General features: G+C 41.4%; 1 long non-coding RNA gene across 5 annotated transcripts; it reads right to left on the minus strand.

The window, feature by feature from the left end:
* Positions 1 to 1,514: 1,514 nt before the first annotated feature.
* LOC123060094 (uncharacterized) lies at positions 1,515 to 6,997 on the minus strand. 5 transcript variants are annotated; one of them, XR_006427743.1, is made up of 6 exons: positions 6,795 to 6,997; positions 6,598 to 6,696; positions 6,025 to 6,095; positions 2,879 to 5,866; positions 2,262 to 2,472; positions 1,515 to 2,068 (listed from the first exon to the last, which is right to left on the minus strand). It is a non-coding gene; the product is annotated as an uncharacterized lncRNA (long non-coding RNA). The 5 variants fall into 5 exon arrangements; XR_006427764.1 differs by having other exon boundaries at positions 6,598 to 6,674; positions 6,795 to 6,991; XR_006427754.1 differs by having other exon boundaries at positions 2,879 to 4,596; positions 5,741 to 6,095; positions 6,598 to 6,674; positions 6,795 to 6,991.
* Positions 6,998 to 7,263: the final 266 nt, after the last annotated feature.

The following is a 7,263-nucleotide window of genomic DNA, read 5'->3' on the forward strand; positions in this document are numbered from 1 at the left end:
GAGAGGCACGGCCGTGACTTTCGCGTAAGCACAACCATGCCTCTCACGGAAGCAAAACCGTGACTCTCACGAAAGAAAAAAAAACAAAAAACGTGTTTTGTTTTCCCCTTTCCGAGAGGCACGACCATGACTCTCGCAAAAGCACAACCGTGCCTCTCGCGGAAGAAAAACCGTGACTCTCGCAAAAGAAAAAAAAACAGAAAACGCGTTTTTTTTGTTTCCGAAAGGCACGGCCGTGATTCTCGATAAAGCACAACCGTGACTCTCGTGGAAGGAAAAAAAACAAAAAACACGTTTTTTTCCATTTTCGGGAGGCACGACGGTGACTCTCGCGAAAGCACAACCGTGCCTCTCGCGGAAGGAAAAAAACAAAAAACACGTTTTTTTCCGTTTTTGAGAGGCACGACGGTGACTCTCGCGAAAGCACAACCGTGCCTCTCGCGGAAGTAAAACCGTGACTCTCGTGAAAGAAAAAAACACAGAAAACGCGTATTTTTTTCCCTTTCCGAGAGGTACGGCCGTGACTTTCGCGTAAGCACAACCATGCCTCTCACGAAAGCAAAATCGTGACTCTCACGAAAGAAAAAAAAACAGAAAACGCGTTTTGTTTTTCCCTTTCCGAGAGGCACGGCCGTGACTCTCGCAAAAGCACAACCGTGCCTCTTGCGGAAGTAAAACCGTGACTCTCGTGAAAGAAAAAAAACAGAAAACGCGTATTTTTTTCCCTTTCCGAGAGGCACGGCCGTGACTTTCGCGTAAGCACAACCATGCCTCTCGCGGAAGCAAAACCGTGACTCTCACGAAAGAAAAAAAAAACAGAAAACGCGTTTTGTTTTTTCCTTTCCGAGAGGCACGGCCGTGACTCTCGCAAAAGCACAACCGTGCCTCTCGCGGAAGAAAAACCGTGACTCTCGCAAAAGAAAAAAAAATCAGAAAACGCGTTTTTTTCGTTTCCGAAAGGCACGGCTGTGACTCTCGATAAAGCACAACCGTGCCTCTCGCGGAAGAAAAACCGTGACTTTTGCGAAAGAAAAAAAATTGCGTTTTTTCGTGATTTTTTTTTCGAATTTTTTTTGATCGAAAAGCTAAGAAAGACCGGAGGAAAACCAAAACGTCGAAAACACCCGGGAAAAAACCGTTTAAAAAGTCGAAAACGCGTGTGAAAAAAAAACCCGAAGAGAGCGTCCAGAGCGCGATACGTGGCGAATGGCTGAGAGCGCGCCAAGTGGCGCTGATCGTTGCGAGGCTCCCGAAGGAGCGCTCGTTAACTAGTTGCTCCCATGAAAGGAACAACCATCTGTACCACATTGAATTTTTGTTATAATAAAGAAAGTTTATTTAATTTATTTGTTCGTTAGGCCTCACCCAGTTTATATGTACTAGTGGTTGGGGCGCGCCCGTGGCGCGCCGCCTGAGCGGAAGCTGGGCGGTGCCAGGTTGGACGCGTCCCTTTCACCGCCCTCTTTGTACTAATGAGTGTGGTTTGTGTATCATGTAATACTGGTGTGAAGAAACTGACATTCAAGTCATTTGAAGACCTTCAAATATCAATGATGCAAAAGTCATCCAAGATTACAATCTAGTAGAAATCATGGCAGAAAATTATCGGTTCCAATTGAAGTAAGTTCACACAAAAAATTACGTACATGATGGCTAACCATCAATCAGCCCACGCTTCAAAGAAGGCAAGATGATGAAGCAACACCTATGCACCAGCTACCAACCTTTGCACCATGCCACTTTTCATCGAACCCATCCGCTGGTCCTCGTCGGCCCGACCGCCGTGCCAGATCCATCATGCATGGCGCCAAGGAACACCGTGCACTCCTCCCTGATCTTGCTGCAGCCGGCACGCACACACGCCTTAGATTTGAACATCGGCATGGCTGCCAGCATGCAGCCTTGCCAAGTCCCCCTCTGTTGGTCCTCTTCCTCGTCGGTCCGGCCACCGTGCTGGATCCCGTCCAGTGCGCATCGTCCTGCCCGCCCCATCGCTTGTACAGGTAGTTGAGGTACAGTACGAGGAATCCCGCCATGAACGCCGCCACAAGCTCCAGAGGAGTCCCCGCTGCCACCGTCATGAAAATGGAATAATACCTTCAGTATGCTTATCAACAAAGCAACAAAACTACTCGTGAGCAAGAACAGTTATGCTGCCTCAGAATCAGTATATTCCCCTTATGCAAGCAAGAAACAAGCGGTGTTGAGTTAGATTCATGAAATGTCAAATTGAAATTTGGACTGGAAGCAGACAAACAAACCTTCCATAAAATTCTTCAGAGATTTCAACAAAAAATGAAAGCTCCCTTGTACTGTCACAGGCGACCATACCGATGAGACAACAAAGTCCATTGCAGCAGGTGTATCTCCATCCATTGATGTCGCTGCTGTCGACAACCTGATGTCGTTGGCTTGTTGTCTGCATATGTCCTCATCTTAATACCAAACCTTCCATATATGTTGCACAGTTTCCTTAAAGAAAAACAAAATGATTTAATAACATTCCATTAGGTGAATTCCTAGTTCTTCCTATTATTTGACTCACACTTGTGAAAACAAGGAAGGAAGTGAACTTGATGATGTTGGATACATATTCTTCCAGTAAAACATTGTAAGAGGCAACTAATAACAGGATGCCATGAAAGATGGATACATATTAACTTGTTTCTTGCATGGGATTTGCGTCATCCTTCAAACCAAACACTTGAATTTGCAACTGATGAAAGCACATCTCTCTCTCTAATTTATCAAATTTCTTTCTTATCAACGAAGTATCTATGAAATGATTTGAATGGAGAAAATAATCATTCCTCTTCAGCCATATAGACCAACAAGTACATCGTAAAAATTCCACAGGGAAGAGTTGGTCTGCTCTTACCTGATCTGATGTGTCACCTCTTACTGCCAAGCAGAGAAGCCGGGAAAAGGAGAGGTCGAGCTGGGAGTGGAAGGCATGTACTGAAGTGGAAAGAAGAAGCAGAGAAAGTATGGTCCAGGCACCGCTGGCCTCCTCCTACTCGAGCTGCTGGTCAATCCTGCTCTCGTCCTTCCTTATTGGCATCTGAAGCGCTGTCATCTTTCTCCCCATGGCCAGCATAGACAGCAGGGGGTGGAAGACACATGCGAGAACGAGGCGCGTTGGCCCAGATCTTGGTTCTGAACCTATCTTATGATAACAAACACCATAAATAAAAGTGTATGTTCTATGTGTCAAGACCTCAAATTGACAAATCCAAGTCGGTCAGCAAGAAAATAAAATTCATTAGGTGAAGGACCTTCAAATCATGAAGGTGATGATTGCATATACTTTGATGCACAGTTATTCCGTCAAGAGAGGAGTGTCAAGACCTCAAATTGACAAATGCAAGTGGGTCAACAAGAAAATATAATTCATTAGGTGAAGGACCTTCAAATCATTAATCTTGATAGAACAAATTTAAAATCAAGAATCCAGGAACACATTACGAATCAAATGGAAGTTCATTTTTAAGTACGGCTCAATGAACCATACAAAAAAAATGAGCTCTAATTAATTCAAAATTTTCATGCTAAGTTTCAGGTGAAAAACAAAGATATACAGTATCATAGACAAAATGACATACTAAGTGCAGGTTACGAGAGAGGAAATATATGGAGTGGCTAAACTGTCTCAAAACCAGAGGAAGTTCATCTTAAACTTGAAGGCACATTGCATACCCTAATTTCTACTCCCTCCGTTCCTAAATACTTGTCTTTCTAGGCATTTCAACAAGTGACTACATACGGAGCAAAATGAGTGAATCTACACTCTAAAATATGTCTACATACATCCGTATGTAGTAGTCATTTGAAATGTCTAGAAAGACAAATATTTAGGAACGGAGGGAGTAGCAAGTTGTCTAACAATGTAATCTAAAGACCGTAAAGCAGCAAGAGCAAGCTAATCTTTCAATGACAGCGCACTACATTCAGTTAGTCCAGAATCCTAGAGATGGTGATGAGGATGATGCTCATGCTGATGTACCGAATCTTGAGACAGAGAACGACAGGTGACTAGAGTGACAGCACGACAAATGCCCACATCTGGAGAAGGAAATTTTTTGGAAACGGTAGAAGTAAGATTCATCCATGTAAAAGCCAGGTTGAGCAAATCTCGACCTTGCAGGATCCAAGTAAAAATATAGGATGAGCCATAGACTGAAACAGCCTATATCAAACATGATATTATCAGCAATGGCAGAGATTACATATGCCTAGTAAATATGACAGGCAAAGGCGATTATGCTTGCACCTGATAATTTTCCAACCAGTAAATTAAATTTACAGTAATGATGAGGTACATTCTCATCTACCTGAAAATGTTAGACACATCACGGAAGGTTTGTTATGCATTGCGTGAACTTTTGAAGTAAAAGTGTACCAAGACAAAAATAGCGAAAACTTTTGAAGTGGGAGCTAAGAAAAAAAGATGAACCACGATTTAGATAGCAATAAGTGTTGCCAATGGAGAATGAAGATATCAATTAACGAACCGGAAAAAGTTTAGAGCAAACCCTTACTAAGTAGCTGAAGAAACAGAGAACCAATTACCACATCAACATGCTAGCAGTACATTCTCTGTAAGTGAAACGAAGCAGCAGATTAGGGATTCATACAGTAGTATAAAAACACTTAATGTTAAGGGAAGAAATAGAGAGCCAACTATCAAAAAGAGTGTAAGATGTAAGGAGCCAAAGGACATCAAAATAATAATGTATAGGGATGGACAAACAGTACCTGCGAGTAAAGTACAAAATGCTATAATTAATTGAATATTCATTTACTAATCTATTCCAATAGTAGTTTCTTTCATATGTACACAAAAGAGAAGAGAACAAAACTACGGAACTGGATCATTATTTTTGTCACTTTACCGTGCGAAACAAAGCACTCAAATCAAGTAATGCAACAAATAGAAAAGGAACAAAATAACACACTTGCCAGTGAAAACTCATTGTTCTTTGATTTTGCAATGACAACAAGATACATGTCTTTGTATTATTTTGTACTATATGCATTGGTGTCTTCTGAAATATCAATTGAACCATATGACGTAATATGAGGAGGCGAAAAAACTGTGTAAAATAGAGATTCATGATACACGGCCTATAGATAGCAATATTTACGGCTTTTAATGCCCTGTATACCAGTAGACATGACCATGAGGACAGTTTCAGAGCCAAAGAGTGAATTCATTGAGTGATTCAAAGGAAGAAGGCAGGGAAAAGGAGTCAAATACATACTACCACAACAAAACTGGGAATGTCAAAATAACATACAGAGTATATACAGATAACGACACGATAAGATAAATAGCATGATGTAATGGTGCCTATGCTTTTGTCTCTAGTATAAAATATCCAATACAGGAAATTGAAGGACTGAGCATAGAAAAAAAACCTCAGTGGACAACATAAACAACATTTGAAACCTCCATTGCAAGTAAAGAAAGATTAGGTTTCAGTCACAAGAGAAGCCTGGCTCAAGCAATATAGCATTGTAAGACTAAGAGGAGAACGCCAATAGGATATTCAAGATGCAACTGCTAAGATTTCAATATGTCCACCATTTCTGTTTAACATCTCTTTTGTTCCGTTAGCTCCACCTAATACTAATGGGCAAACTCAACTGTAATTAGAATAAGTTAAAAGTTTCCAGTACAAATTACAAGATTGAATTTATGTTACCAAAAAAGGCATGAAATGATTGGACAAATAAGAACCTCATCTAAACTCTTCAATGTGTCCATCCTTGCTGAATTTTTCAGGATCTAGTATCTGCCATACTCAAGCTTGACAAGTCATCTCCAATAGGCAATCCTATTATCAAATGACCATTTAGAGCAAGCCTGCAAAGTCACCATAATGAGAAAAGCCAGAATCACTAAAACCTAGAAGAGTAAGCTAATCATACTATCTGAAGGGATATTTCATAGAAACATAGCACAATTTAACATAACTATTAAGAAGCAGTAAAAGGAAGACTTTGAAACATTCCAAACTCAACCATTCCGATCATGGTGTGATGGTGGCAAGCCATCGAGCTCAAGATCTGCGTAAGGTGTAGATAGAACTTTCCTGGAAGAAGAAATACAGTTTAGCAATTGGATTGCGATATGGTAGCTTCAAATAAAATCAAAATAACAGAGGCTCTACATTGTTCACAGATTTATGTCCTGAATAGAAATGGAACATGGCCACAATACATGTAACAAAACTTAGGATACATGGCAGATTGAGAAACAAACTGGAATCATAACATGGAATTCACATCAATATAATAGCATTGGCAGGTGCATCCTGCTGGTTGAAGAAATAAAATTCAGACACACAAATTCGAATACATAATATTTGAACAATTAAATTTCGCAATTGGACAGGAAAATAATCCATCAAGCATCTGTAATATAAAATGAAACTGTAACACATCTATTCCTTTACTAATGATAAAAAAACTAATAAGAAGGAGATCCACCAAAACAATCATGCTGATAAATAACATACATCTTCCTCGTTGTATGACTTAACACTGATATGATTATCTAGTAAACATCATTATCGTCCTTGTTATTAGTGCTACCTGCATCAGACTCGTTCATTTCTAGCGCCAATTCCTCTAGATTGGACAATGAGCTGAACGCAGGAGGCGGGTGAACCCTGAAGAATGACATCAAAGAACCTTCAAAACATGAAGATACCATTACCTTGAGAATCAATTGATGCAGCAACTGGTTTAATTAAAAAAAAAACAAGAAATAAAAACCTAGAGGAGCAGACCTCGGGATGAGGAAGTGGGAGGAGGGGTTGGCTCAGACCAGTTGACCACCATTACAAGACCTGGTCGACGCAACTCTCCCCGGCCGTGCCGCTACGGCCGCCGTTCGGCTACACGAGCGGCACCGGCTTGCCCTGGACCGCCCGGAGCAGATCCCGCTGTCCCGCGTTGCGGTCAGCTGCAATGAGGACAGTGAGCCCGGCAGTGTCAACGTCGTAAGTTACCTACTCCGTCGTGGACACTTACCCAAACATATTGGCACCTGACTTGCTGGAGATAACCGACAAGATACGTATCTGGTCCTGAATCGGCTCCCTAACAAAAGTGAGCCCATAAATAGGAGGTAAAGAAAAAACGGAACAAATTATGAGTCCCCAAGAACCACATAAGAGCAACTTCAACCGGCCGACTCAAATGGACGTCGATTTCGTCCGCTTTTTGTCCGTTTGGGTTGGCCAAACGAACACAGAT

The sequence above is a fragment of the Triticum aestivum genome, chromosome 1A, assembly GCF_018294505.1.
Source record: "Triticum aestivum cultivar Chinese Spring chromosome 1A, IWGSC CS RefSeq v2.1, whole genome shotgun sequence".
Taxonomy (NCBI): domain Eukaryota; kingdom Viridiplantae; phylum Streptophyta; class Magnoliopsida; order Poales; family Poaceae; genus Triticum; species Triticum aestivum.